The 5,970-nt window shown below is 31.8% G+C and overlaps 1 non-coding gene across 1 annotated transcript; it reads right to left on the reverse strand.

Annotated features, from left to right (window-relative positions):
• Nucleotides 1-4,363: 4,363 nt before the first annotated feature.
• LOC139860612 (small nucleolar RNA R71) lies at nucleotides 4,364-4,470 on the reverse strand. Its single transcript, XR_011763240.1, has one exon. It is a non-coding gene; the product is annotated as a small nucleolar RNA R71 (small nucleolar RNA).
• Nucleotides 4,471-5,970: the final 1,500 nt, after the last annotated feature.

The following is a 5,970-nucleotide window of genomic DNA, read 5'->3' on the forward strand; positions in this document are numbered from 1 at the left end:
GATGAAATGAGTAGGTGTAGATTCGTCATATCTTTTGACCTAGATAGGATTGATTTCCAAGTTCAAGAGATTTGGAGAAAATCTTCGTAATAATATTTGATTGCTCTGTTGGATATTTTACTATAAATCTACCCCCGTCGTTTCCTTACAACTCATACCTTCTATTCTTTCTTCCTCAATTCATACTTTTAAACATTCATTAATATGCTCCATCCAGTACTGATTCTTGATATACTCCTAACTTTCATATCTGCCATTCTTCTTTTTCATCTACCACTAGAGGATTTTATTTATTTTTACTATTACCTTGGGGTTATAGTAATTTTAATTCTCCCGTGCCTTTACGTGACAATACGTATTGACATGCACAGTTTGTAATTTATGTGTTGTTGTCGAGCTTTATATTTTCTTTTATATTCAAGAGTTACATACTTTTGTCTCCTTTTCCCGACTTCAAGTCAAGCGATTAATGGTCCAGAATTTATAGGTATGGATTTTGAAATGAACATAGTTAATGTTCTAAGAAGGTGATAGTGCTCCAAATGAACATATATTTAGGCACAATATCCTTCCAATATGTAAAGCTTTTAGTTGTAATTGTTCTATTTTTATGTAATATTCGTTTAAATAAATAAGTGCGAAGACAAAAGATTAAAACGATGATTTGAAGACGCAAATGATCAAAAAGCTAAAAAGTACAAAGTACAATCCAAGTGGTTCAATTTATTGATGAGAAACGTCTCAAAATTACAAGAGTACGAGCCGCAAAACGCAAAGTACAAAATATTAAATTATACGAAAGGACGTTCGAAAAATCAGAACCGAGACCTGAGCCAACTATCAACGCGCGACGCAACGGAGCTAAAATTACAAGTCAATTATGCACAAGAATATAATATATAATATAATATTTAAATAATTATATATATTATTTATATATTATATATTATATTAAATAACGTCGACAAACTAGCAAACAAAAAATATGTGAGCTGGATCAGACGGCCATGCGATCGCATGGGAAATAGGCATAAAACCCATGCGAGTGCATGAGATTTGCACTAAAATCTCATGCGATCTCATGAGTTACTGTAGCAGGCCAAGTTCTATAAAAAGTCAGTTTTTTGGACTAAAATCTCATGCGATCTCTCTAACTCTAATATATATATATATATATATATATATATATATATATATATATATATATATATATATATATATGTTTATATTTATATTTATATTTATATTTATAATTTTAATTTTAAGTTAATAATAATAAGGTTATTTTAAGAATGTTTTACGGGTTTTAAGTCGAAATTCTGTCCGTGCAACGCTACGCGATTAATCACCACTGTAAGCTATGTTCTTCTTTTTTAAATTAATGTCTCGTAACTAAGTTATTATTATGCTTATTTACGCCAAAGTAATCGTGATGTTGGACTAAAAATTAAGATTGGGTTATTGAATTTTGTACCATAATTAAGGTTTGGACAAAAGACCGACACTTGTGGACATTGGACTATTGACTATTAATAGATAGGGGGTATTGTCTAATCGAATGACAACTCATTAGAATCTATCGAACCTATCTTCAAATTAGTTAATCTAATAATTATTAAAATGATTTTGTATGTTCTATTTAGTGACGTTTGTACGATATCTTTTACGATCATTTAATTAATTATTCGGGTTGGGTAATTGATTATTCATTCTGATCAAGTGGGTAAATTAATATTCATATCTCATTAAAACAGGGGTGGATTACATACAAGGATAATTGATGTAATTGTTAACAAAGTATTAAAACCTTGAATTACGCGCAGTCGATAACCTGGTGTAATTATTAAACAAAGTATTAAAACCTTGTTAAAGTTCGAATCCCTAATTAGTTGGAATATTTGACTTCGAGAATAAGGTTAATTTGAAGAGCATTTTATAATTATGACCGATGGACTATTATGGACAAAAACCAGATAGGTATCAAATAAACCAGGACAAAAGACAATTAACCCGGGTAACAATTAATTAAAATCAACACGTCGAACATCATGATTACGGAAGTTTAAATAAGCATAATACTTTTATTTCATATTTCATCGTACCTTTATTTACTGTCATTTTAATTACTGCAATTTACTTTATCGCAATTTAAATTCTGTCATCGTCATTTATCTTTACGCTTTAATTAAAATCGACAAACCGGTCATTAAACGGTAAAAACCTCCTTTTATAATAATATTAATATATATAATTATATATATTCTATAAATATAGTTGTTAAAAAATATAGCATTAAACTCAGCTAGCTCCCTGTGGAACGAACCGGACTTACTAAAAACTACACTACTCTATGATTAGGTACACTGCCTATAGTGTTGTAGCAAGGTTTAGGTATATCCCATCCGTAAATAAATTAAATAAAACTTGTGTAAATTGTACCGTATTTCGTATTAAAAATAATAGTATTTCGTACTACACCTCGCATAACATCAAGTTTTTGGCGCCGCTGCCGGGGACCCGGCGAAATGCTATATTTTTACGCTATATTCTAAAAAAAAAATTAATTTTTAAGCTATTTTTGTAAAAATATAATTTTATATAAGTTTAAAAAAAAGTATATTTATCTATTTAAGTGTTTAAATTGCAAAGTTTATATTTTTATTTATTTATTTAAAGTATAAAAGTATTTTAAAAAAAATATAACCTATATATTAATTTTGTAAAAGTAATAAAAAAAATATTTTAAGTAATCGGGCCACTACACTGTAACAGCCCAATATTTGGCCTGGAAACCGGACCCATGAGATCGCAGGAGCTGAGGTGAAAGCTCTGATCATTGGACGTACGAATTAGGGTTAAGGTGTATTAATTATTATTATTTATTAATTAGTAATTAGGGTTTTAATTATATATTATTTAGTTTTAGTTTTAATTAATTTGTGTTTTAAGTTTTAATTAGTTTTAAAATTATTACTTTTATAAAATAATAATATAAAAATAATATTTTTATAAAAAATTGTATTTTTATAACTTTAAGTTTTATTTTTATATCTCGTATCTTTTTAATCGTTTAATAGTAATTTGTATTTTTTTTATCGTTCGTACTTAGTTTTAAAATTAGTTTTTACCGTAGTATTTTATTTCTAGATTTTTAGGCTTTGCCGTAAAATCTCTTAAGTGTTTTTTCTTTAGACTAAGATTTAGGCGCTTTAGAATTTTGCGTCGCCGTTCTAAAATTTTAGTACCTTTTAAGTTATTGCCGTTTTGGATATAGATTTCCTTTTAAGCTTTAATTCCTTTAGGCGCAACTTTTTATATTTAGTTTTTAGACTTTTAAGTTCCGACGCTCTACTTTCTTATTTTTATTTTTCGACCTTTTATTTTTCGACACGCTCTTTTTCTTTCTTATTTCTCGACGCTCTAGTTTTTAGGACATAGAATTTTCTATTTCTTCTCCAAAATTTCAGAACGAAAAATTATTTTAAGCGGTTAAATTGATAGACATCCAAAATTTTCTGGTTCGTAGTAATAGTTGGATTTGTTAGTGGCGAGTTATGGGCTTCTGATTTAAAGGGTCCTGGCTACCTGCTGCATCTATTGGCTGTTCGAAACGTGGGCAAAATCAGAAAAGTCTATTAATTTGATAACTTATATAATTTTTATCTTTTATAACAAATAGGATATTCAGTGAATGCACCGAGCAAAATGTTCACCACCTTTCATACGTTCACCACCTGTAACTCGATCAAGACATCTAGCCAATATTGTCGGCGTTGATTTTTATTTAGAATCGTCATCTAGTCAAACAAGTACTCCAACTCAAATTTCTGATAATTCATTTTTTGAACCCGACCTCACAATTGAAAACCCGGAGGATATTCAAGGACAATTCCAAGATCCAGAACCACTAATCATTCCTCCTGAACTAAAAACCGTTAAATCAGAATTCTCTAGTGATTCGTATTCAACAAATTCAATTATGGAAGTAACTGAACCTCTAAGTATGGAAGACCGAATGAGAGCCAAATTCACGGGCCAAGGTCACGCTATTATTAAGCCAGACATCAATGCGCCAGATTATGAAATCAAGGGACAAATCCTACACATGGTAACTAATCAATGCCAATATAGTGGTACACCAAAAGAAGATCCAAATGAACATCTTCGAACATTTAATAGGATTTGTACTCTATTCAAAATCAGAGAAGTTGAGGATGAACAGATCTATCTCATGTTGTTTCTCTGGACTTTAAAGGGAGAAGACAAAGATTGGTTAGAATCGTTACCTGAAGGGGCGATTGATACATGGGACGTTTTAGTTGAAAAATTTCTTAAACAATTCTTTCCGGCATCTAAAGCCGTGAGACTTCAAGGAGAAATTATTATGTTCACACAGAAGCCAAATGAAACTTTATATGAGGCGTGGACAAGATTTGGAAAGTTATTGAGAGGATGTCCGCAACATGGTTTAGACACTTATCAAATAGTACAAATATTCTACCAAGGATGCGACATTACTACACGAAAAGACATCGACATAACAGCTGGTGGTTCCATTATGAAGAAAACCGCAACTGAAGCTTACAAAATTATTGATAACACAGCCTCCCACTCTCATGAGTGGCACCAAGAAAAAGATATATTTCGTTCTTCTAAAGCGGCTAGAGCCGATTCTAGCCATGACTTTGATTCCGTTTCCGCAAAAATAGTTGCTTTCGAGAGACGAATGGAAAAGATGAATAAAGATATTCACGCAATACAAATCAGTTGTGAGCAATGCGATAGACCACACTTAACGAAAGATTGTAATGTTGAACAAATGATGGAACAACGTGAGAATGTTTCCTACATGAACCAAAGGCTGGGAAATAATTATCAAAATAATTATCAACCGCCAAGGCCAAACTTCAATCAAAATCAAAACATTCTTTACAATCCAAATGGACCCAACAATAAATCGTATAACGAACAAGGTCTGAATAACCAACCAACTCAAAACAACACTTTCAATCAACAAAAACCTGGCTTGTATAAACCACCACAACAAACCGAAGAAAAAAAACAAAATCTAGAAGAAATGATGGCAAAGCTAATGGAATCTCAAACACAATTTATTACATCTCAAACTCAAACAAATGAGAGGTTTGATCAGTCACTAAGAACTCAACAAGCTTCCATTTTGAATCTAAAAAAACATGTAGGTACTCTTGCTAGCATGATGAGTGAGAGGGAACAAGGAAAGCTACCGAGCAATACTGAAGTAAATCCTCGAAATGAGAATGTTAATATGGTGTCAACAAATTCTGAAAAAATCAGCATCAGAAGATGGGAAGGTTTTTAATGTGAGTAACAATGAAGAAGTTACAACACCACTACAATGAAGAAGAATAAGAAAGTACAAGAAACAAAAATCGTAAAGATAAACCCGATGAAGACAGTTTCACCAAAACCTCCACCCAGGTTGGGTGATCCGGGTGAATTTATTGTTCCTTGTCTACTTAGTGATTGTGTCATGTATGATGCACTAGCAGATTTAGGTGCGAGTGTGAGTGTTATGCCTCTTTCATTATATAAGAGATTAGGAGTAGGTGAGTTAAGTCTAATGGAAATGAGTGTTCGACTCTTTGATCAAACTATTAAACACCCAGTTGGAATTGCTGACAACCTACCCGTTCAAGTGGGTAATTTAACCTTTCTAGTCGAATTCATTGTCATTGACATAGAAGAGGACCCAAACATTCCTCTAATTTTAGGTCGACCATTCTTAGCATCCATCGGGGCGTTATTTGATGTAAGAGAGGGTAGAATGACACTTAGTGCTGGTGACAAATCGATCACCTTTTTGATTCGAAAGTCTAAATCTCCACCAACCAAAACCGTTGAACCAACAAAAACGATTGGTAAGAACCATGTTGTTTTACCAACTCCAACGATAGTGCTTAACAATAATAAAATGCCTAAGTGTGGGGA

The sequence above is a fragment of the Rutidosis leptorrhynchoides genome, chromosome 7 (genome assembly GCF_046630445.1).
Source record: "Rutidosis leptorrhynchoides isolate AG116_Rl617_1_P2 chromosome 7, CSIRO_AGI_Rlap_v1, whole genome shotgun sequence".
Classification (NCBI taxonomy): domain Eukaryota; kingdom Viridiplantae; phylum Streptophyta; class Magnoliopsida; order Asterales; family Asteraceae; genus Rutidosis; species Rutidosis leptorrhynchoides.